Source organism: Procambarus clarkii, chromosome 53 (assembly GCF_040958095.1).
Source record: "Procambarus clarkii isolate CNS0578487 chromosome 53, FALCON_Pclarkii_2.0, whole genome shotgun sequence".
NCBI lineage: Eukaryota > Metazoa > Arthropoda > Malacostraca > Decapoda > Cambaridae > Procambarus > Procambarus clarkii.
In genome coordinates, this window is record NC_091202.1 from 19,060,493 (window position 1) to 19,086,791 (window position 26,299).

General features: G+C 44.6%; 1 long non-coding RNA gene across 1 annotated transcript in view; it reads left to right on the forward strand.

Annotated features, from left to right (window-relative positions):
* LOC138352303 (uncharacterized) overlaps positions 1 to 25,149 on the forward strand; it is a 289,176-nt gene extending 264,027 nt beyond the window's left edge. The window contains exon 3 of the long non-coding RNA XR_011222755.1: positions 25,105 to 25,149. This is a non-coding gene — a long non-coding RNA (uncharacterized lncRNA). The remainder of the gene's footprint in view (positions 1 to 25,104) is intronic.
* Positions 25,150 to 26,299: the final 1,150 nt, after the last annotated feature.

The following is a 26,299-nucleotide window of genomic DNA, read 5'->3' on the forward strand; positions in this document are numbered from 1 at the left end:
GGGTTTCAGAGACTTCATAGCAGGCACCATGACAATGGGAGGACCAAGGATAGTAGTAGCAGTAATATATAATCCTCCACCAAATGACAGAAGACCCAGTCAAGAGTACGAAAGCAACAACATGGCAGTTAACACTATAATTGAGAGGGCAGCCTCTTCTGCCTGTAGAAATAGATCCCACCTGCTGATCATGGGGGACTTCAATCACGGCAGGATTGATTGGGAGAACAAGGAACCGCATGGAGGCGAGGATACGTGGAGGGCCAAACTACTGGAGGTGGCGACTAGAAACTTCTTAACCCAGCATGTCAGTGAACCCACAAGGATGAGAGGAAACGACGAACCAGCGAGACTCGACCTGGTTTTCACCCTGAACGACTCTGACATAAGAGAAATCAGTTTTGAGGACCCAGTAGGAATGAGCGACCACAGTGTATTGGTGTTTGAGTACCTGATTGAAGAAGGGTTATTGAACTCGAGAAGGGATACCGAAACCAAAAGGTTAGCATACCGAAAGGGAAACTATGAGGAGATAAGAAAATGCCTAGCAGATATAGCATGGGAATCAGAGCTCAGGGAAAAGACGGCCCAAGATATGATGGAATACATCACGCAAAAATGCAAGGATGCAGCAAACAAGTTTGTCCCAGTCCAAAAGGAAAACAGTGAAATGAAGATGAGAAACCCATGGTTTAATCAGAGATGTAGGCTAGCTAAGCAGCAAAGTAAAAGGGCATGGAGAAACTATAGGAATAACAGGACACTGGAGAGCAGAGAAAGATACCAGAATGCCAGGAATGAATATGTTAGGATGAGAAGAGAGGCAGAAAGACAATACGAAAATGACATCGCAAGCAAGGCAAAGACTCAGCCTAAATTGTTGCATAGCCACATCAGGAGAAAAACAACAGTAAAGGAACAGGTTATGAAATTAAGGCTAGGGGCAGAAGGATTCACTACAAACGACAAGGAAGTGTGTGAGGAACTGAATAAGAAATTCCAGGAGGTCTTCACCTTAGAGCAAGGAGAAATCCCAGAGATAAGAGAGGGAATAGCTAACCAGGAACCACTGGAAGAGTTTGAGATTACCAGCGGGGAAGTAAAGAAGTGTTTACTAGAATTGGATGTGACAAAGGCTATAGGTCCAGATGGAATCTCCCCTTGGATACTAAAGGAAGGAGCAGAAGAACTGTGCCTCCCGCTCTCCATGGTGTATAACAAATCACTGGCAACAGGGGAACTGCCAGAAATTTGGAAAGCAGCTAACGTAGTCCCGATATACAAGAAAGGGGATAGACAGGAGGCACTGAATTACAGACCAGTGTCCCTAACCTGCATACCATGCAAGTTGATGGAGAAGATTGTGCGAAGAAAGCTAGTGGAACATCTGGAGCGAAAGAACTTTGTAACACAGCATCAACATGGATTCAGGGATGGCAGGTCCTGTCTCACAGGGTTACTTGAATTCTACGACCAGGCAACAAAAATAAGGCAAGAAAGAGAAGGGTGGGCAGACTGCATATTTTTGGATTGTCAGAAAGCCTTTGACACAGTGCCACACAAGAGGCTAGTGAAAAAACTGGAGATGCAGGCTGGAGTGAAAGGGAAGGTACTCCGTTGGATACAGGAGTACCTAAGTAACAGGAGACAATGAGTCAGTGTGAGGGGTGAGGTCTCAGATTGGCGAGACGTTACGAGTGGAGTACCGCAGGGGTCAGTCCTTGGACCTATACTGTTTCTGATATATGTAAATGATCTTCCAGAGGGTATAGAATCGTTTCTCTCAATGTTTGCCGATGATGCAAAAATTATGAGGAGGATTGAAACTGAGGACGATAGTAGGAGGCTACAAGATGACCTAGACAGACTGAGTGAATGGTCCAACAAATGGCTGTTGAAGTTCAACCCGAGTAAATGCAAAGTAATGAAACTAAGTGGTGGAAATAGGAGGCCAAACACAGGATACAGAATAGGAGATGAAGTACTTAATGAAACGAACAGAGAGAAAGATCTAGGAGTTGATATCAAACCAAACCTGTCTCCTGAAGCCCACATAAAAAGAATAACGTCTGCGGCATATGCGAGGCTGGCTAACATCAGAACAGCGTTCAGGAACCTGTGTAAGGAATCATTCAGAATCTTGTACACCACATATGTAAGACCAATCCTGGAGTATGCGGCCCCAGCATGGAGCCCGTACCTTGTCAAGCACAAGACGAAGCTGGAAAAAGTCCAAAGGTACGCCACTAGACTAGTCCCAGAACTAAGAGGCATGAGTTACGAGGAAAGGCTGCGGGAAATGCACCTTACGACACTGGAAGACAGAAGAGTAAGGGGAGACATGATCACAACCTACAAAATCCTCAGAGGAATCGACCGGGTAAACAAGGATAAACTATTCAACACTGGTGGGACGCGAACAAGGGGACACAGGTGGAAACTGAGTACTCACATGAGCCACAGAGACGTTAGAAGGAACTTTTTCAGTGTCAGAGTAGTTAACGGATGGAATGCATTAGGCAGTGATGTGGTGGAGGCTGACTCCATACACAGTTTTAAATGTAGATATGATGGAGCCCAGTACGCTCAGGAATCTGTACACCAGTTGATTGACAGTTGAGAGGCGGGACCAAAGAGCCAAAGCTCAACCCCCGCAAGCACAAATAGGTGAGTACACACACACACACACACAGTAGGCCGGGAGGCGATATGAGACACACACGATTAGTGAGGTCCGCGGAAATTCGCCCATTTCTCGGGACATTGAAGGAGTATAGAGGCTAGATCATAGTATTTGGCCTCTCGCAGTGTGTAGCTAGCAGGGTGCAACATAGCATAGTCATATCACTAGCGATAGTGCGAAGAAACCAAAGTGGAGCTAGTGGCATCACCGGTGCATACAGTGTGGAGGACCGTGTGGAGCGACCTCACCTGACGGCCAGGTGGGGCGACCCGCCGTGGAACTACCTGATTGTGTTTTGTTGGGTGGTGACTGTGATCAGTGGTAAAGTAAATTAGTGAACTGTCACACAACGATACAGTGACTGACTCCAGAGCTTTGTGTAGATAGAGAAGAACTGCCATCATAAATCTACTAGCACTTAGTGAATCACCAAGTGGAAGGCAACGACGGAGCACCATCGTAAACCATACATCGTCATTACTCATCTAGTTGTGTGAGCGGAAAGGCAGACTGGTATGTACTCCCTCTCTGGTCAATTAATCAGGTGTACAGTGTGAGGTAAAATATTATCAAATTTTTGTTCAGGATAGCATATATATTTAAAATCTCAAAGTGGCTCATTTTGGGTAGAAGTAACGCTTACGGGAACTCGTGACACACTCTCGCACGCATGCACGCGCGTGCACACACGCACGCACGCGCACGCCCACGTACGTATGCATGCACGCACACGCAAAAACGCACACACATACGCACCCACAAACGTTCAGTCAGGGAAGAAAGGATTAACACCTTTTGTGGAAAGAGCCAAGCCCCTACTATACCCCACCTCCTCTCTTACCCCCTTCATCTGACCTGACCTGACCTGGTCGCCACCCCCCCCCCACCCCCCAGTCCCCACATCCCCCTTACACATACTCTCCCCCTCTCTCTCCTCTCTCTCTCTCCCACTTTCTCCTCTCTCTCCCACTCTCTCCTCTCTCTCCCACTCTCTCCTCTCTCTCTCTCTCTCTCTCTCTCTCTCTCTCTCTCTCTCTCTCTCTCTCTCTCTCTCTCTCTCTCTCTCTCTCTCTCTCTCTCTGTCTCTCTCTCTCTCTCTCTCTGTCTCTCTCTCTCTCTCTCTCTCTGTCTCTCTCTCTCTCTCTCTCTCTCTCTCTCTCTCTCTCTCTCTCTCTCTCTCCCTCCCTCTTTATCTCTCTCTCTCTCTCCCTCCCCCTCTCTCTCTCTCTATCTATCTCTCTCTTTATCTCTCTCTCTCTCTCTCTCTCTCTCTCTCTCTCTCTCTCTCTCTCTCTCTCTCCCTCTCTCTCTATCTCTCTCTCCCCCACCCCGCTCTGCCCTTCTGATGAATCCTATCACGGCATAACTAGGAACAGGGTCAAGCATGACAGCCAGAGGCAACAGGGGAACAGGGAAAAGTTCATGTGACGAAATGAAGGAAATGTTCGCCCAGTTTCTGGAGGACATCAAGAGTGAGATGCAGGAAATGAAGAATGAAATAAGCAACCTAAAAAGAGAGCTGACAGCAGCAAAGGAGGAGATTAGATCCCTCAAAGAGAACAGTATCGATGCTGAGACTCAGATAACCACCCAGGGAGAAGGTGGTAATAGTACTTTGGAAGAGAATGCCACATTAAAAGCAACATTTACAGAAATGCTAAAAAAAAAGAACTCTGAAGTAATGTCTGCAGTGATGGAGGCAGCCATGAAAGCAGCCACCTCACAGGAAGCGGCACGCTCCACTAGCCAGCTGCTGGAAAGGAAAAGAACAGTGGTAGCTGTAGGTATTAAAGAGCAGGAAGGCTCTAATAGGAAAGAGCAGAATGATAAGGACAAAGTGGCAGTGAATGAAATACTGAAGGCACTAGACATGGCAGGGGCTGAGCATAGCATTGAGAAGGTTTTCAGGTTAGGCTGGTACAAAAAAGACCGAGATCGTGTGTTAAAGATAGCGTTTGCAAACGAAAACACAAAGGACACGATTCTAACAAAGAAAAGCCACCTGCAACATGTGGGAGAATTAAAAAAAGATATTCCTCCAGAGGGACGTGACGAGGGAGGAGAGGGCCATGGCGGCAGAAGCAAGGAAGAAGCGCAGGGCGAGAGGGGAGGAAAACCAGGAAACCACAGCTCCCAACACATCACCCCCAGAGGTGAGGGGGGAACCCACAACCAGCTACCCAGTAACACCAGCGGGGAGGGCAACCCCACCACCCTCCTCTGCATAGAAAACCCCCCTTTCCTTTATGTCCTCCCACCCCTTTCACCTCATACCCTCCCTGTCCCTCCCACCTTCACTTGACCACCCACCCCTCATCCCAGTATCCTCTGCAACCCTGGTATCCACCTCACAAATCCTCACACCCATGGCACAGCTTCCTCCACCAGCAGAACACTCACCAAGGAGGCACCAAATGAGAGAAGACCCAGACAGGAATATGATAGAAACAATATGGCCACCATTAACATAATAGTGAGAAAGCAGCTTCTGTTGCTAGCAGGAATGGATCTGGACTACTAATCATGGGAGACTTCAACCATGGGAAGATAGATTGGGAGAACAGAGACCCGCATAGAGGACTAGAAACATGGAGAGCTAAGTTGCTGGACGTGGCAACAAGAAACTTTCTAAGCCAGCACATCAAGGATCCAACAAGAATGAGATGAGAGGATGAACCAGCAATGCTTGATCTGATATTTACCCTAAATGAGTGGGATATAAGGGAAGTCAAGATGGAGGCACCCTTGGGAATGAGTGATCACAGTGTATTGAACTTTTAGTACCTGGTAGAGCTAGGAATTATCCCCCCCGAAAAAGAACTAGGAAACAAAAGCCTGGCATACCGAAAGGGAAATTATGAGGAGATGAGAAGCTTCATAAGGGAAATACCTTGGGACACAGACCTCAGAGCTAAGTCTGTACAAGATATGATGGACTATGTCACCCAAAAGTGTCAGGAGGCAGTAGCAGATACATCCCGGCCCAAAAGGAAAAATCCGAGAAGCAAAAGAAGAATCCATGGTATAACAGGGCATGTATGGAAGCAAAGAAACTGAACAAAAGGGCGTGGAGGAACTTCTGGAATAACAGAACACCAGAAAGCAGAGAGAGAGATACCAGAGAACCAGGAATGAATATGTCAGGGTGAGAAGAGAAGCAGAGAAAAGTTATGAAAATGATATAGCAAACAAAGCCAAGACCGAACCAAAGCTACTCCACAGTCACATCAGAAGGAAAACAACAGTGAAAGAACAGGTAGTGAAACTTAAAACAGGCGAGGACAGGTATACAGAGAATGACAAAGAGGTGTGTGATGAACTCAACAAGAGGTTCCAAGAGGTCTACACAACAGAACAAGGTGAGGTCACTGTGCTAGGAGAAAGGGAAGTAAACCAGGCGGCCTTGGGAGAGTTCGAAATTACGAGAGAGGAGATTAAGAGACACCTGCTGGATCTGGATGTTAGAAAGGTTGTTGGTCCAGACGGGATCTCGCCATGGGTACTGAAAGAGTGTGCAGAGGCACTTTGCTTGCCACTCTCCATAGGGTATAGTAGGTCACTGGAGACGGGAGACCTAACAGAAATATGGAAGATGACGAATGTGGTCCCAATATACAAAAAGGGCGACAGGCAAGAGGCACTGAACTACAGGCCAGTATCCTTGACTTGTATACCATGCAGGGTGATGGAGAAGATAGTGAGAAAAAACCTGGTAGCACATCTGGAGAGAAGGGACTTCGTGACAAATCGCCAACATGGGTTCAAGGAGGGTAAATCTTGCCTGACTGGCTTAATAGAATTCTACGACCAGGTGACACAGATTAAGCAAGAAAGAGAGGGCTGGGCAGACTGCATTTTCTTGGATTGTCGGAAAGCCTTTGACACAGTACCGCATAAGAGGCTGGTACATAAGCTGGAGAGACAGGCAGGTGTAGCTGGTAAGGCGCTCCAGTGGATAAGGGAGTAACTAGGCAATAGGAAGCAGAGAGTTACGGTGAGGGGTGAGACCTCCGATTGACATGAAATCACCAGTGGAGTCCCACAGGGCTCTGTACTCGGTCCTATCTTGTTTCTGATATATGTAAATGATCTCCCGGAGGGTATAGATTCATTTCTCTCAATGTTTGCGGACGATGCCATAATTGTGAGAAGGATTAAGAAAGAAGAGGACTGTTTGAGGCTTCAAGAAAACCTAGACAAACTGAAGGAATGGTCGAATAAGTGGTTGTTAGAGTTTAACCCAACCAAATGTAATGTAATGAAGATAGGTGTAGGGAGCAGGAGGCCAAATACAAGGTATCATCTTGGAGAGGAAATTCTTCAGGAGTCAGAGAAAGAAAAAGACTTGGGAGTTGATATCACGCCAGACCTGTCTCCTGCGGCCCATATCAAGAGGATAACATCAGCGGCATATGCCAGGCTGGCCAGCATACGAACGGCATTCAGAAACTTGTGTAAAAAATCATTCAGAACTTTGTATACCACATATGTCAGGCCAATCCTGGAGTATGCAGCCCCAGCATGGAGTCCATATCTAGTCAAGGATAAGACTAAACTGGAAAAGGTTCAAAGGTTTGCCACCAGACTAGTACCCGAGCTGAGAGGTATGAGCTACGAGGAGATACTACGGGAATTAAACCTCATTTCGCTGGAAGACAGAAGAGTTAGGGGGGACATGATCACCACATTCAAGACTCTCAAGGGAATTGATAGGGTAGATAAAGACAGACTATTTAATACAAGGGGCACACGCACTAGGGGACACAGGTGGAAACTGAGCGCCCAAATGAGCCACAGAGATATTAGAAAGAACTTTTTTAGTGTCAAAGTGGTTGACAAATGGAATGCATTAGGAGGTGATGTGGTGGAGGCTGATTCCATACACAGTTTCAAGTGTAGATATGATAGAGCCCAATAGGCTCAGGAACCTGTACACCTGTTGATTGACGGTTGAGAGGCGGGATCAAAGAGCCAGAGCTCAACCTCCGCAAGCACAACTAAGTGAGTACAATTAGGTGAGTACACACACACACACACACAAACAAACCCAAACCATACAAATGGAACGGAATTAATAATGGAATGCATTAGACAGTGATGTTATGGAGGGAGTCCCCATACAACGAGGTGAGTAAATAGATTGTGTGGGGGGAGGATACTGAGTATGGGGGATACTGAAAGGTGTAAAGTAGAAAATAAACTATGATTTAAGAATTGGGAAGCTCAAAACTTAGAAGACGATGTACCGAGATATACTCACCATCGGGCAAGCTTTCTGCTTAAGGTAGTCTACTCTGCATTGACCGACACAGAAATAGTAACTAGGCTACTATTTCTCCATAGCAGCATGGAGGAACTTACAATGGAAGGATTGTAGAGAGAGCTTTGAGGAATTGGCTGGGGGGAGGGGTAAACATTGGAAAATAATGGAACAAAAAATACTTGGACACAAAATGGGATTGTTAGATGTCCAAATAAAGGTAGTGAACGAGGGACAATATAAAGTAGATGAAAATAGAGTGGGGGGGGGAAGCAATTGCAAGATTGGAGAGAAGAAAAACTAGCTTAAAATTCACTCGTAGCCGGTGTGGGGTTCGGTGGAAGGGGGGAGAAATAAGCGTAACCACCGGAACAGAGGTAGGGATAGCCACCGTAACAGTGGTTGGGGTAGCCACCGGAACAGAGGTTGGGGTTGTCACCGGAACAGAGGTAGGGGTACCCACCGGAACAGAGGTTGGGGTAGTCACCGGAACAGAGGTAAGGGTAGCCACCGGAACAGTGGTAGAGGAATCCACCGGAACAAAGGTAGGGGTAGCCCCCGGAACAGAGGTAAGGGTAACCACCGGAACAAAGGAAGGGGTAGCTACCGGAACAGAGGTAAGGGTAGCTACCGGAACAGAGGTTGGGGTAGCCACCGGAACAGAGGCAGGGGTAGCCACCGGAACAGAGGCAGGGGTAGCCACCGGAACAGAGGCAGGGGTAGCCACCGGAACAGAGGTAGGGGTAGCCACTGGGAAAGCCAGCAAGATGGGGAGAGATGGGGAGGCGAAACTGCAATAGCTAGAGGACAAATTGAAAAGTTTACAAATCCTCTCTCAAATATGTGAAAATGAAGTGAACAATATGGCAATTAGAAACTAGAACTAGAAAGAAAGGGGCGCATTAAATCAGAATAATGAGAGATGATGACAAGGAAATACAGAAGATACAAACAATAGTAATACAAGGATTAGTCAAGGAACACATGCCCTCAAAACATGAGAGGATACAATATGAAAGACTACGGATGGGAGAGATCATGAGATGTTTGAAAGTTAGAAGACAGCAAATGTAGTCCCAATATACAAGAGAGGGTGACAGACAAGAGGCATTGAACTACTGGCCAGTTACCTTAACTTGTATACAATGCAAGGTGATGGAGTAGATCGGTAGGAATAGCCTCGTAGAGCATCTGGAGGGAAATAGCTTTGTAAGACACTACCAGCATGGGTTCAGAGATGGTAAATTGTGCCTCGCAGGTTTAATAGAATTCTATGACCAGGCGACAAAAATTAGGCAAGAAAGAGAAGGGTGGGCAGACTGCATTTTTTTAGACTGTTAGAAAGTCTTTTTACACAGTACCCCAAAAGAGGCTTTTACAGGCAGGAGTAAAAGGTGACGTGTTCCAGTGGATAAGGGAGGATCTAAGCAACAGGAAACAGAGAGTAACTGTGAGTATAGACATCAGGGCATCAAGAAGTCACCAGCGGAGTCCCATAGGGATCTGTACATGGACCCATCCTATTTCTAATATACGTAAACGATCTTCTTGAGGATATAGACTAATTCCTCATAAAGCTTGCTAATGGAAAAATAATGAGAAGAATTAAAACAGGTGAAGACAGAGACTATAGGACAACCTGTACAAACTGGAGGAATGGTCTAGAAAAAGGCTACTAGAGTTTTACTCTGGAAAGTATAGAGAATTGAAATTAGGTGAAGGGAGCACATGGTACTATCTGGGAGGTGAAATCCTGCAAGAGACAAATAGAAAGCTCTGGGGGATGATATCACACCGAACCTGTCCCCAGAAGCCCACATCAAAAGGATATCATCAGCGGCATATGCTGGTTAGCAAATATAAGAACAGCTTTTAGAAACAAGTGCAAAAATTTGTTCAGGACCTTGTATACCACATATGTCAGACGAATCTTGGAATAGGCAGCTTCAGCCTGGAGTCCATACCTAGTTAAACTCAAGACAAAGAGAGAAAAGATTCAGAGATATGCCTCCAGATTAGTCCCAGAACTGAGACGAATGAGCTACGAGGAAAGGCTAAGGAAGCTAAACCTCACGTCCCTAGAAGACAGAAGAGTAAGGGGAGACGTGATCAACACCAACAAAATTCTCAGAGGAATTGATAAGATGGTCAAAGACAAACTATTTAGCACGGGTGGAACACGAACAAGGGGACACAGGTCGAAGCTGAGGACCCAAGAGTGATATGATGGCAGTGATGTGGTGGAGGCTGACTCCATACACAGTTTCAAATGTAGATTTGATAGAGCCCAGTAGGCTCAGGAACCTGTTCACCAGTTGAGTGACAGTTGAGAGGCGGGTCCAAAGACCCAGAGTTCAACCCCCGCAAGCACAACTAGGTGAGTACACACACACACACAGCCACTTTGGCCAAACGAAACCATCGACAACATCACTTTTCATCATGACACAGCACCGAGGCAGCCGTCACCGCTGCTCCACTCATCGCCAATCACTCGTGCTTCTTCCTCGCTGCATGCCCAACCACTTGGGATGGACGGTAGAGCGACGGTCTCCTTTCATGCAGGTCGGCGTTCAATCCCCGATCCCCCAAGAGGTTGGGCACCATTCCATCCTTCAGTCCCATCCCAAATTCTTATCCTGATTCCTTTCAATGCTATATTGTCCTAATTACTAGGCACTTTCTCCTGATGGTTCTCTCGCTTCTAAGATCGTGGCTCAGCGGGTTGTTCCCAGGGTTGTGGCATCATGTCGTGGCTCAGAGGGTTGTTCCCAGGGTTGTGGCATCATGTCGTGGCTCAGAGGGTTGTTCCCAGGGTTGTGGCATCATGTCGTGGCTCAGGGAGTTGTTCCCAGGGTTGTGGCATCATGTCGTGGCTCAGAGGGTTGTTCCCAGGGTTGTGGCATCATGTCGTGGCTCAGAGGGTTGTTCCCAGGGTTGTGGCATCATGTCGTGGCTCAGAGGGTTGTGGGAGCGGTGAGAGCAAATTTGTGCTGTACACCGATGCAGTCACGGTCCCGAGGACGGGCCACACGTCGCGGACAAGCATTAATAAACAAAAATATTAAGATAACCAAAGAAATTGGGAGAATTTCCCAACGACTCCAGATTGCAATAGGCTGCGCTGCAGGCACCTCTCCGACCTGCACCAGGAAGTCCTTCAGACCCCTCACCAGCCGGAGAGTCTGCTGGTGCCGCAGGAATGTGCCCACGAAGGGCACACTATCCCAGAAAGGCTCCAGCTCCACGTCACCGTCGAGCAGCGATTCATCACAGCTAATCGCAGGCGGGAGGAGGTGGAGGAAGACGGCCAGCTGCCTCAGCAGGTGAAGGAGGCTATATTAGTTCTTGTGCCACTCAAGAACCTGTAGCCGAAGGAGATGCAGGTGGGTATGTCTCTCCGCTTCCTGGCTTGTCATCCACACTTGCACCATCCCTACCATCACCAACCCAGTCATCAACATAAATAAACTAACGATCTTATTAATTTTCTAATTCATTTTGAATCAGAAACTTTTGAATAAATAAATTAATACACCAAAATGTAGAAACAATTCTAAATACCGTGAAGAGTGAACACATTAATATAAAGTCAATATCACAGATGGATAAAATATAGCGAGGTTGGCGGTGTTTCATAGTTGGGTTGGACATGTTGATGCATGGCCCAAGTGCTTTGTGAAACTTGGACCTGTTCACCACCTACAAAGTCAAAGAAGATTCCTATTACTGCAGTGTGAAATACCTTTTTTTCATAAGGATGACTGTAACTCTTTATCTATTCACGGTCGAAGGGCAGTCGCCTGAGTCTGGGGAAAGAGACAGACATAGACTGGACGAAGTCGACCCAATTGGGCCTATGGTGAAGGGCAGGTGAAGAGCAGGGAAGGTGGTGAAGGGTTGATAAAAAAATGATGGGTTGGAAAGGTGTTGAGGGGTAGAGAAGGTGGTGAAGTGTAGGGAAGGTGGCGAAGGGTGAGGAAGATGATTAAGGGTAGGTATTATGAAGGGAATTATAGGTGGCGATTGGTGAGAAGGTCGTGTAGAGATGGGAAGGTTGTGAAGGTTAGGGTAGGTGGTCATGGGTTGGGAAGGTAGTGATGGGTAGGGAAGGTTCTGAAACATAGGGAAAGTTGGGAAGGTGGTGGAGGGTAGGGATGGATGCAAAGGGAAGAGATGGTAGTGACTGTAGGGAAGGTAGTAAGGGTAGGGAAGATGATAAAGGGTAGAGGAGGATTTGAAGGGTAGGGAAGGTGTTGAAGGGAAGGGAAGGTAGTGAGGAGTAGGGAAGGTTGTGAAGGGTAGGGTAAGTTGTGAAGGTTAGGGAAGATGGTGAAGGGTAGGGAAGGTGGTGAATGGAAGGGAAGGTAGTGAAGAGTAGGGAAGGTTGTGAAGTACCCTTCACAACGAGGTGGTGAAGGTTAGGGAAGATGGTGAAGAATAGGGAAGATGGTGAAGAGTTGATTAGGTGGTGAAGGGTAGGGAAGGTAGTGAAGGATAGGGATGGTGGTGAAGGGTAGGTAATACAGTGAAGGTTAGGGAAGATGGTGAAGACTATAGAAGGTTGTGAAGGGTAGGCAAGGTGGTGAAGATTAGGGAATATAGTGAAGACTACAGAAGGTGGTGAAGGGAAGGTAAGATGCTGAAGAGTAAGGAAGATGGTGAAGGGTAGAGGTGCTGAAGGGTAGGAAAAATGCTGAAGGGCTGATTAGGTGGTGAAGAGTAGGGAAGGTGGTAAAGGACAGAGAAGGTGGTGACGGGTCGAGTGGTAATTGGTAGGGAAGATTTTGATAGGTAGGGAAGTTAGTGAAGGGTTTGGAAAGTGGTGGAGGGTAGGGAAGATAGTGAACGGAAGGGAAGGTGGTGAAAGGTAGGGAAGATGGTGAAGGGAAGGGAAGTTGGTGAAGGGAAGGGAAGTTGGTGAAGGGAAGGGAAGGTGGTGAAGGGAAGGGAAGGTGGTGAAAGGAAGGGAAGATGGTGAAGCGTAGGGAAGTTGGTGAAGGGAAGGGAAGGTGATGAAGGGTAGGGAAGGTTGGGATGGGTTGGGAAGGTGATGAAAGGTAGGCAAGGTGGTAAAGGTTAGGGAAGATGGTGAACAGCATGGAATTATGTGAAGGGTTGGCAAGGTGGTAATGGAGAACGTTAAGGATGATGGTGAAGGGTAGGGAAAATGGTGAAAGGTAGGGAAGATGGTGGAGGGTAGGAAGTTTAGGAAAGGTTGATTAGGATGTGAAGAATATTGAAGGTTGTGAAGGATAGGGATGGTTGTGAAGGGAAGGGAAATTATAAGGGTAGGAAAGATAGTGGAGGGTAGCGAAGATGGTGAAGGGTAGTGAAAGTTGTGAGGGGCATGGGAAGTGGTGAAGGAAAGGAAAGGTGATGAAGGGTAGTGAAAGATATGAAGGGTATGGAAGGTGGTGAAGGGTATGGAAGGTGGTGATGGGTAGGGAAGGTTGTGAAGGGTAGTGAAGGTTGTGAAGGGTAGGGAAGATGGTGAAGGGTAGAGATGGTACTGAAGTTTAAAGAAGGTGGTGAAGGGTAGGGAAGATGGTGAATGGAAGGGAAGATGGCATTGGGTAGGGAAGTTAGTGAGGGGAAGGAAAGGTGGTGAAGTGTAGGGAAGGTAGTGAGGGTAGGGAATATGGTGAAGAGTTAGGAAGGTGGTGAATGATAGGGACGGTGTGGAAGCGTAGGGAACGTGGTGAAGTGTAGGGAATATGGTGAAGGGTAGAGAAGGTAGTGAAGGGTAGAGATGGTGGTGAAGGGTTTATTAGTTGGTGAGGGGTGGGGAAGGGGGTGAAGGGTAGGGAAGTTAGTGAAAGGTAGGGAAGATTGTGAAGAGCAAGGTAAGTGGTGAGTGGTATATTAGGTGGTGAAGGGTAAGGTAGGTGGTGAAGATTAAGGAAGGTTGTGAAAGGCAGGAAAGTTTGTGAAGGGTAAGGAAGGTGGTGAAGGGTAGGAAAGGTGGTGAATGATAGGGAAGTTAGTGAAGGGTAGGGAATGTGGTGAAGGGTAGTGAAGGTGGTGAAGGGTAGGGAAGGTGGTGAAGGGTAGGGATGCTGGTGAAGGGTAGGGAATGTGGTAAAGAGTAGTGAAGGGGTTAAAAGGTAGTGAAGGTGGTGAAGGGTTGATTAGGTGGAGAAGGTTAGGAAAGATGGTGAAGGGTAGGCAAGATGGTGAAGGTTAGGGAAGATAGTGACGACTGGAGAAGGTAGTGAAGGGATGGTATGATGGTGAAGAGTAAGGAAGGTGGTGAAGGGTTGGTTAGGTGGTGAAGGGTAGGGAAGATGGTGAATAGTAGAGAAGGTTGTAAAGTGTAGGGCAGGTGGTGAATGGTAGGGAAGGTGGTGAAGGGTAGGGAAGGTAGTGGAGGGTAGGGAAGGTGGTGAAGGGTAGGGAAGGTGGTGGAGGGTTGGGAAGGTGGTGAAGGGTAGGAAGGGTGTGAAAGGTAGGGAATGTGGTAAAGGGTAGGGAAGGTGTTTTTTGTTTTTTTATTATTATTTTCTACCACAGACGTGGCCACACATTTACAATGCTAACCAGCATATATACATTTTCTTCTGTCCTCCACGGACAGGGTTAGAGAAATGTTAAACATAGAGTTCAAGGGTTTATTGAACACTCAACCATAGAAGGTGATTCGGTGCTTTTAAAATGCTAAGCTAACCTACATACGTAAATACATAGCTACACAGATTTACGTATGCCCTACATAAAGTGTTTGATGTGTCTTTTACATAGTGTCATTAATGTACATTCACAAAGGTGAAATGTAATTCTGATCAGCTTCCATATATACTTTATACCCATACATATATATACATATATACACACACATGCATTCACATACATCTGTCTCATTTACTCTAACAGGGTGAGATAGCTGATAAAGAAACTAGTGTGCAATTAAGCACTTAATCACTGAAGGTGATGAAGGTGCTTTTACAAGCTCAGGTTATATAGTTACATCATATATATACATTGAATAAATGTTATATTACATGGTCAATTTTGGATACAAGTCCAATATATCATCAAGTGTTCCAGTACTCATATAGTAATTACAGAGTTCAGCATACCTTAGCCCAGGAGGGCGAATGTCAGTCAGTATGGGACATTCTACAATATAATGTTCAAGAGAGTGCATGTTTTCTCTTTCACAAAGTTGACACATTGTGTACTCGACATTTGGGTTTTGAGAAAGCTGCCAGATACGTCTATATCCCAGGCGTATTCTGGCCACTATAACATCACATTGCCGGGTTCTTGTTCTATTAGTCCCATATGTGAATGCCTCCTCACGATATCTATCATAATATTTAATGCTACAACTTTCAGGTCTTTGTGAATTTGTTAGGTCGGTGAGATTTTCATTAGATATTTGTTTAAGTATTCTCTTTGTCACTGCTAATGAAACACCCATATCAATTTCTACCACTGGTTTTCTGCAGGCTGTCTTAGCAAGCATATCAACAGTGTCATGCCTTGAGATGCCAACATGTGATGGTATCCATAGGAATTTAATCTCAAACCTGTTTTCTTTAGCAGCTAAAACATTCATTCGAATATCACTGACTATTTTCTGGGTGTCACTACTATGTGCATTCAGTGCCAGGAGTGCACTCTGCGAGTCACAGTATATAAGTCCACTGCCTTTGTCTTTTAAAAATTCAGTGGCAAGGTATATGCCTGCAAGTTCGGTTTGAGTTGTACTTGCCCAGTCATTGACGCGCTTCATTGCTGTATGTACGAGAGAAGATTGTTCAAATATGTTACATGCACATCCGGTACATCGTCCACCTTCTTCTACAGAGCCGTCGGTATAGCACTGATAAACATCGTTACCCATACTCTGAGTACTTTCAGTGATGCTTTTCAGTGTTAACTGTTTTAATAATGTAGTTTGCACACAATCTTTCTTGGGAGCATTTACAAAATCAACTGAAAGATCCCAGTTATCCCATGGAGTAATTGGCTGATTAATCATTAGTTGAGTTGGGTACATAATTAATATTTTGATGGAGTTGGCTACCTTGTAGAACTAATATACATAATCAGATTTCGTTCTTCTTCTATAGACCTCAGGTGAGTGCAGCATATTAGAAAGTTTAGCTTGAAACTTCATGTGTTGTCTAGATCTACTCAATGCCTTCACGCCGAAAACTGTGCTAATAGACAAAATTCTCTCACTTATGGTAGGTAATTTTAACTCTGCTCTCATATTAACTATTCTCGTGGACTTTGGAGCCCCAAGGATGAGACGCATAGCTTCATTTTGCAAGGTTTCAAGAGATTTCAGCTCTTTGTCAGTATACAGTGTGAGATGTAGAGTATTGTAGTCAATCACAGAGCGTATAAATGATACATAAAACATTTTAGCAAGTCTCACGTTAAGTCCATGATTGACACCAACAAGGACCCGCAAGGGCTTTAATCTCTCCCAAAGTCTCCTCTTGAGAGAAGAAAGGTACCCAGGGTCGTTAATGGGGACACCAAGGTATCTGTAAGACTCGCAGTTCTCAAGTGCTCGCCCATCTATATGATAATTGGGTGGTGGAATACCACATGGAATGAGGGCACGAGTTTTCTGTACAGAGATAAGGAGGCCACATTCCTCAGCTCTGGTAGCAAAAGCGTCGAGCAGAACTTGCATTCTAGGCTCGGAGGCAGCCTGTAAACATATATCATCAGCATAACAAATGACAGTGTCTTCATTATTAGTTGGAAGATCTTTAATAAGTTTATGCATCAGAACGTTGAACAACAAGGGGCTGAGGACCCCTCCTTGTGGAGTTCCCAGTTCAAAGTGTTGCTCTCTTTGCTTTTAACACCATTAAACAAAACATATGCTGTTCGATTAGACAAATAGCCCTTTATCAATTTTAGTAATTTTCCTTGTATTCCCAGCTCGGCAAGCTGTTCCAGTATGATTTCTCTGTTTGCTGTATCAAAAGCTGCTGCTAGGTCGATGAAGACTGTTTGAGGGGAAGCTTCAATATGTGCGAAGTACTCAGCAAAACAGTGTTGTGTACTGAGCCCAGGCATAAATCCAAACAGTTGAGGTGACAGGTGCCCCTGTATACGATACATGAGCCGGTTAAGAACAATACGTTCAAGCACTTTGCAAACACACGATGTTAGAGATATGGGTCTATAATTATCTGAGTGTCGTTTGGGGATGGGAACAATGACACTCTTTGTCCAAGCATCAGGTAATACTCCTTCACGTAAACTCATTCTGTACAATACTAATAATGGATTAACTGGTACGTGTGAGACTAATCTCAGTAGACTGTAAGTAATACCATCCTCTCCAGGAGCAGTTGATTTTCCCATCTTTAGTGCATGATTTAATTCCCATTCAGTTACATCATTAAGGTCCGACACGTCGATAGCTGTACAGGCAAGATTGATGGTTCGTTGTCTGTTGGGGCGTGTGTCATCAAGTTTGTGCTGTATGTTAATTGGGAGTGAGTCGTAGCTCGATGTTAGTGCCCATTGATCAAGGAGGATGTTTGCTTGTTATAGTGGGCTGTGGTGCAGCGGTTTGGTTGGGCTGCTTCTAGAGATTTTTCGTATCTTTTCCCAAGTAAGTAAGTAATTATCAAAAGAAGGCACCAAACCGGGAAGGCTATGTAGCACCATCAAATACGCAATATAATCAGAGGGCGCTAAATATCACCAAGGATGCCAATACGAGAACAAAAACGCATAAGGCGAACGATATCAAAAGTATCCGAGTCACCAAGAATTCTATCGAGGGACAGGTGACCGCGAGGGGCGGTCGGAAAGCAAGACACACGCTCGTCCTGGAAAATCAGGACATTCAAGAAGGACATGCACGACCGTAAGAGGGACAATGCAACTAGGACAATAAGGAGCAGGGCGGCGCTCCATCAAGTGACCATGGGTTAAGCGAGTATGGCCAATACGCAACCTCGCCAGAGCCGTTTCCCACCGCCGGTTACGGTGGAACGAGGACGGCCACGAGGAAACACAACATTTAAGAGTACGTAGCTTGTTACCAGTAACAGACAACCAAGAAGCCTGCCAACGGGTAAGGACTGAGGAATGGATAACCGGGTAAAAGTCGGAATACGGAAAGCCTTTACGAGAGATGGGACAAGAGCGGACAGCTTCCTTAGTGGCAGCATCCGCACGCTCATTTAAAGACACACCAATATGGCTGGGAACCCAACAAAACTCAACCGACTTAAATTTACTGTGAACGAGAAACAGCCAATGCTGGATCTCGACAACTACTGGATGAACCGGATTAAAGGACCCGAGAGCCATGAGGGCACTACGAGAGTCAACAACAACCACAAAGGAAGACTGACAACGAGAAAGCAGGAGACGAAGAGCATAGAGAATAGCAGAAAGTTCTGCTGTAAAGATGCTAGTCTCCGGAGGCAAGCGACACATATAAGTGCGATCAGGAAAAACAACAGAGTAGCCAACACCGTCCGCTGACTTAGACCCATCGGTGAAGACAGAAACGGAGCGGGAGTGAGAAGAAAAGTGCTCGAGGAAAAGGCGTTTTAGAACCGTAGGAGGGGTAAAAGCTTTAGTGATACGGGTCAAGGAAGTACAAAACCGCGGAAGAGGGACCCTCCCCGGGGGCAAAGAAGGAACAACACGAGGAGAAACATCAGAAATACGAACGGAGAGAGAATCCTGTAGGCGAGATAACCGGACAGAAAGAGGGAGGTGGTGAAGAGGAACAGGAACCGCAGGAGGGGTAAAAGTTAAAGCACGACAGAGGCGAGAGGAAGGATGTTGCAAGGACCGCGCAAGATAGCGAAGACAGTAGCGATCACGGCGGTCCTGGAGAGACAGGAAGCCAGTGTCAACATACAAGCTAAGGACGGGAGTCGAACGAAAGGCACCAGAACTGAGGCGCAACCCAGTATGGTGCAAAGCATCAAGACGGCGAAGAGAAGAAGGAGAAGCAGACGAGTAAGCAGGGCAACCATAATCGAGCTTAGACAGGACGAGAGAGGAATGTAAAGCAAGGAGAGTGCGCCTATCTGCCCCCCAAGAAGTAGAAATCCCCCCTGCTGAAAACTGCAGGGGGGATTGAGACAAATGTGACCAAACGTAGTTTTCAGTACTTGGCATATGTTGGGAAAAATAAGTCGTATTTTCAATCTGCGAATACGTGCAGAGAGCAAGATTATGGCTCCAAAATATGGCTCAGCCCTCGAAATTGGGATATTTCGAAAACTGCAGGGAGTTTGTGCAAAATGTGACTCACTGCCGCTTTCAGTACTTGGCATATGTTGGGTATAAAAAGTCGTAATATCAAACTGCGAATACGTGCAGAGAGCCAGAATTTGGCTCTAAAATATGGCTCAGGCCTCGAAATTGGGAAATTTGGGATATTTTGAAAACTGCAGGGAGGTTTGGGACAAATGTGACCAAACACCGCTTTCAGTACTTGGCATATGTTGGGTATATAATGTCGTAATTTCAAACTGCGAATACGTTCAGAAAGCCAGAATTTGGCTCCAAAATATGGCTCAGGCCTCGAAATTGGGATGTTTGGGATATTTCTAAAACTGCAGGAGGGATTGAGACAAATGTGACCAAACGCCGCTTTCAGTACTTGGCATATGTTGGGTATAAAAAAGTCGTAATTTCAAACTGCGGATACGTGCAGAGAGCCAGAATTTGGCTCCAAAACCTGGCTCAGGCCTCGAAATTGGTATGTTTGGGATATTTTGAAAACTGCAAGGGGGATTGAGACAAATGTGACCAAACGCCGCTTTCAGTACTTGCTATATGTTGGGTATAAAAAAGTCGTAATTTCAAACTGCGAATACGTGCAGAGATCCAGAATTTGGCTCCAAAATATGGCTCAGGCCTCGAAATTGGGATGTTTGGGATATTTTGAAAACTGCAGGGGGTTTGGGACATATGTGACCAAACGCCGATTTTATTACTTGGCATATGTTGGGTATAAAAAAATCGTAATTTCAAACGGCGAATACGTGCAGAGATCCCAAATTATGCTCCAAAATATAGCTCAGGCCTCGAAATTGGGATGTTTGGGATATTTTGAAAACTGCAGGGGAGTTTGTTCAAAATGTGACTCAATGCCGCTTTCAGTACTTGGCATATGTTGGGTATAAAAAGTCGTAATATCAAACTGCGAATACGTGCAGAGAGCCAGAATTTGGCTGCAAAATATGGCTCAGGCCTCGAAATTGGGATATTTGGGATATTTTGAAAACTGCAGGGAGGTTTGGGACAAATGTGACCAAACGACGCTTTCAGTACTTGGCATATGTTGGGTATAAAAAGTCGTAATTTCAAACTGCGAATACGTGCAGAGAGCCAGAATTTGGCTCCAAAATATGGCTCAGGCCTCGAAATTGGTATATTTGGGATATTTTGAAAACTGCAGAGGAGTTTGTGCAAAATATGACTCACTGCCGCTTTCAGTACTTGGCATAAGTTGGGTATAAAAAGTCGTAATTTCAAACTGCGAATACGTGCAGAGAGCCAGAATTTGGCTCCAAAATATGGCTCAGGCCTCGAAATTGAGATGTTTGGGATATTTTGAAAACTGCTGGGGGGATTGGGACAAATGTGACCAAACGCCGCTTTCAGAACTTGGCATATGTTGGGTATAAAAAAGTGATGTGGAAAGCAGTGATGTGGAATGCATGGGGGATTCTTTTTATATTGCAGAATTGTGACTGATAGGGGCTAGTGCGTGATTCTTTCCTACTAATCCAGACCCACTCAGATGCACCTGCTATATTTAGATTAACAATACTGCTGATCTATGATTCATCCAGCGTCTAATGTCACTTAGTGGAGAGATTTAGCAAGAGGTCAGCAGCAGATCAACTTTTTCTTAATACCATGTTGGCGATCACGGCAAACAATGAGGGTGAAAAAAAATTCATTTGCTGAGAGATTGTAATTCAGTAGAACTCCATTCACACTGACTGATGCCAAAATCTAATACATCCATGTCAGCCTGGATAGCTCCAGGGAGCCTCTGGCTTTCGCCCAGAAAATGATGTTTCATTACATTCCATTTTTTTTTTACCCTGTCTGTAAGACATTGTTTTCCACAGATAAAATAATAACTATTTGGTATTTCTGAACATCATTCTCATAAATTTCTGCTCTGTTTAATTGAAGCCTTTTTATTTCAGCCATCCAACTATTATGAAGCCAAATGAGCTACGTAACAGCAATCCACGATTAGCAGAACTCACTCCCAAACAGGTAAGTGTGAGGGATGAGGTTTGATGCAAATGACAGATAAGGACTCACTTTAAAAGGATTCAGTATAAGTAGACAAATAAACACACAATTTAACAGGAGCATCTCTAAGCAGTAGCGTATATACTAAGCCTACAAACATAGGAATATGCCTAAACAGTAGGAGTAAGTGCTCCCAAAGACACAAAGCCAGTGTTCTAAACACTTATAATCGTCGAGCCCTTACCCACTGCTCAGAATGGAGCAACGTGAGTAGGGAGTTTGAAAGTTAACTGAAGTGTTGGTGAACAATGGATATAGCAACAAAGAAATAAACGCGACATAAGATGACACCTGGACCAGGTACAATCCTGAACCTAGAACAGAAACCACAACACCTCCAATAATATTATATTACAAATCGGATTTGGAAGGAAGGATTGGGCTACAGGAAGGATTGGGCTACAGGAAGGATTGGTCTACAGGAAGGATTGGGCTACAGGAAGGATTGGGCTACAGGAAAGATTGGGCTACAGGAAGGATTGAGCTACATCTCCAAATGTATATTTGCCAGATAATTTGGCACTAAAAACAAAACGCATATATTATTGTTTAGACTAAATCCGCTACTCATTACTTTCCTGAAGTTGTCGTATATACACTACAAAATCTGCGTGTAAATCACGACAATTAACACGTGATGAAAAATGTGACGACAGTGTCAGACCACGAAGGAAGAATTGAAACAGGAATTTCCTTAAATATTTTCGTATTTAATAATACATCTTCAGAAAGATGTTTCAATTCTTCCTTCGAGGTCTGACACTCTCACTACAGAACAGGAATGTATTTACACGTTGCAACAATGAATAATGAGAACAAGCAATATATGGATGGCGTAATAATAGGGGAGCATTAGCGCCTCTGGTGGTCAGATGCTTAACTGTATTAGAGGTTGACACTTTAGATATTATAGTGAAGTAAGTGTAAGTGGCGCGTCTGGGAGTCCCGCTTCTTAACGTGTGGCTCATTTGTCGACCAGCCGCCGCCTGGCAAGGGTCACGTTGATTACCAGTGAGCAAAAAATAAATGTGTTACAGATATCATTAATCAATCATAATATAGAAAGGATTGTTCGGGGTGTGTACTTCATGTTGTTATTCGTTATTATTTCGTATATTATATGTATTTAGACAAAATATAGAGGCGACTGTCAGGTGGCAGCCATAGGTGTTCCCGCTAGTTAAGTCATTAGGGCGCTTGTGGTGGCCTTAATAGCCATGCCAGTAGTTAGCCAGCAATCTTAAGGTTATCTTGAGATGATTTCGGGGCTTAGCGTCCCCCGCGGCCCGTTCCTCGACCAGGCCTTCTTTTTCTTACACATCCCCAGGAAGCAGCCCATAGCAGCTGTCTAACTCCCAGGTACTTATTTACTGATAGGTAAACAGGGTCATCAGGGAGAAAGAAAGTGCCCATTTGTTTCCACCTCCACCGGGGATCGAACCCGGAACCTCAGGATTACGAATCCGAAGCGCTGTCCACTCGGCTGTCAGGCCCCTTAAAACAACCCAAAGAGAAATCTTCGACATAGTTTGATGAAAATCTGAATGAAACGAAAAATATTGGCCACAGATTGTGTGAAAATGGTGGAGGGGGGGGGGGGGGGGGATTGAGGGGGTGCAGGTTAATATGATGAGCATGATTCAGAATGATAGAAAGAGAAGGGCTCCTATGATGAATTGACCTAAGGGCCACCATCTACAGTGGCCTCGACGGGGACAAGACGGCGGCGCCTTGTCAAAGGTCAGCCTTCCTACTCCCCCCCCCCCCTTATTTTATTGAGGATTTGTCTTGTCTATATTGTGAACAAGAGGAATGACTCGGCATTTCAGACTTGAGTGGTTAAGCGGGTTCATGGGTTAATAATCCTATGGGGGAAACAACACACCTATTGTCTGTGTTACATTGTGGCTTATTGAGCTTGAAGCTGTTTTCCAGCCTGTCTGTGTCAAATATGACATTTTAGAGAAGTGGTCTGTATTAATGACCTCCAACTTGGTCAGTATTACAAAAGCCTCGGCTGTTATTTATTTATTTATATAACTACAAGTTATATTGGGTTTCTGATCAATCCATCCTCTTAAAACTAACGTCACTTTTGACTGGTATGCGCGGCGCTATGGCCAAATTTGGACGTAATTTGAAATGAAATCGACTCACAAAAGTGACGCACTGTTCCGTATTCTATTTGAGTCGTCCGGCTTACTCGGCAAACTTAGAGGAGGATTCTTTCCATTAACATTTTTCATAACGTTTTGAAACTTTATGAGAATTTCCTGCCCACCTAACCTATCAGAGGACCCTTAACTTATTGTTGTTGAAAAAAAAAATCCCAAATTTTTTTCATTTTGTTTTCATTTTCAAATTACGTCCATATTCGGCCATACGGGTAAACGGCCAAAAGCGACGCTATTTTTAAGAGGACAAGTGACAAGGAGTACATAGCACTGTGTGTTTACATTCTTGTAAAGTCACTAGTACGCATAGCACTTCGGGCAGGTCCTTAATTTAACAGATAATATTAAGTAGGTAATTTCTAGGAAAATTTATAGGCTAATCTATCAAAATCTATAACAATTTAAACATTTATAGTGTTAATCCTTCAAAGATTCCAGGTAGTGACAGTTGAACAAGTTCTGGCATGATTGTTGTTGCTGTCTTGAACTTTCTCCAAAGCGGAAAATCATTGATGTGTTTTTGAAGTGAGGTTTCCATATTAGGACACAGTAGGCCAGATGGGGCCACAAGAGACTCGTACAGTTCAATATTCAATGTTGTTCGTTTAAGTCAATGATTCGTTTAACTATTCTTAAGGATTGTTTTCATATTAACTGTGAGTCCCATATGTTTAATAGCTGGTACATTATAACTCCTAGGTAATATTGACTTAAATTTACCAGAGGGTCACCATTTCTCCATGGTTCCCTCTACGGCAACAGGAAGCCGGCGGTTTGTCAAAGGTTCCCCTACGGTTCCTGAGGAGTTTGTCAATCTGTATTTTGAGCGCGCAAACTGCTGCGTTATGACATTAAAGGTAGTTTCATAATATGTACACGGTGTCTTGTAGCTAAGCTAAAGGTGGCATATAATGTTTAGCAACAAGTCGACCTAGATTGTTTAGTGTTAACGACTAGGGCGATGGAGTGGTCATAGCAGGATAGCAATTGTGCAGATAAATGGGGAAGATAATTGCAGACGAGGAGTCACAATAACGGGGGCTGAAATATGTTGACCAAACCACACACTAGAAAGTGAAGGGACGACTAGATAATTGTTTATCTAATAGATGGAAGATGTTAATTGTTTGCATCTTGTTTACTCTGCGATGTAAAATGAATTCACCTGTAAATGGTCATTTTTGACAATATAATCACTAGGCTTCTAACGTTAGTTTTGTGCTCAGAGACCATATACTGTACTTAAGAGGTTTTAAACATGTTATTTATATAATTTAGGCCAATAGACAGCTATATAAATTAATAATACACAGTACTTTTATCTAAGGTTAGCTAAAGGTTTGTTTTAGTGGAAGACCCTAATAAGGTAATGTGTTTCTATGTAACTTTAAAAGAACATTGATGCTTAACCATAGCCTCATGAGTCGGAGACAAAAATGTGTTCCGTTAGGCTATTCCAGTCTTATCAGTCTTGCCTACTCGCTATTGTTGATACAATCTGTAATTAATCTCCATTGCAATTTCACCTTTTCCAGTGATTGGTTCCAGTGTTCTTGAAATTCATATTTGTATTTTCCTACTCGATTGTATTTGAAATAAACTGTTTATACTTACCCTCTTGCTACATAGCCTTCCTGGTTTGGTGCATTCTTTTGATAATTACTTATACTTGCCCTTAATATATGTAAAAAATATTTTTTCAGGAGTGTGGCACGTGTGGACAAGTATTGGATCAGAGGAGTCAAGGTAAAGTTAACAACTAGTTCTGGGGAGGAGCGGGTGGAACTAGATGTACGTAGAAAACTTCACATTCTTGTTATACTAACACTGGTTTGTGCCTCGGAGAGGCTGCAGGATCCAGTAAGTTCAGTAGAACTTCGGTTTCAACTCCTTTTGACCATGCCGTAGCTCAGTCGATTACGGCAGCGTCTGAGATGCTCTCGGATGCAGGTTTGAATCCTCGTCCCGGCCCTTGTGGAGTTGTACACTCTTGTTAGCAGGCTGAGAGCTTTTCTTTCCCATAGATTTATTTATAGAAGAGTTAGCAATAAGTCGGCTGGGTTTATTAACGTATTGTTTTTAGGTCCCATTTAGATTATGCCGTTCAGTTTTGATCGCCATGCTAAAGAATGGACATAATTCACTAGAACACGTCAGTTAGGATGACAAAGTTAATCCCGCAAATTAGAAAGTTTCCGTATGAAGAGATGTTGGAAAAACCTTAACGTGACATGATTGAAGTGTACAAGTGGATGAATGGGCATAACAATGAAGCTATTGATAAGGCTTTAAATGAAAATAAGTTCAGATTTAGGAAATACCTGGGTAAATACTGGTTTGGTAACTGGGTTGTGGATTTGTGGAACAAATTACTGGATCATTTGCAGACGACGAGTCACAATAACGTGGCTGAAGTATGTTGACCAGACCACACACTAGAACGTGAAGGGACAACGACGTTTCGGTCCGTCCTGGACCATTCTCAAATTGATTCTGGATCATACTACTGGATCACTGGATCCATATTATTGGATCATAATAAGCATAGGACTCTTTGATTGGTTGAAGCTTAGGTTAGAAGTATATGAATGAGTGTAGGTGGATATAAATAGGAAGTGCCACGTGCAGGACAATAGGCCATCTGCAGTTTCTTGACTTACGTTCTACTAGTTTACACTCAGAACGCGACTATCCAATCAGCTTACATCTGAATCCTCAATTGCTGCTAGGTGATCAGGGGCAAACATTTAACCTTGAATGTTTAATACAAACCAAATGATGGGTAGCAAAGATGTTTGATAAGGTAAGAGCTGGGTGGCGAGGCAAGTTTTGGGGTAGTGAAGACTTAGAATATTGTTCAATGTGGGTGACAAAGACTTGCTGTGAAGAGTAGGTAAA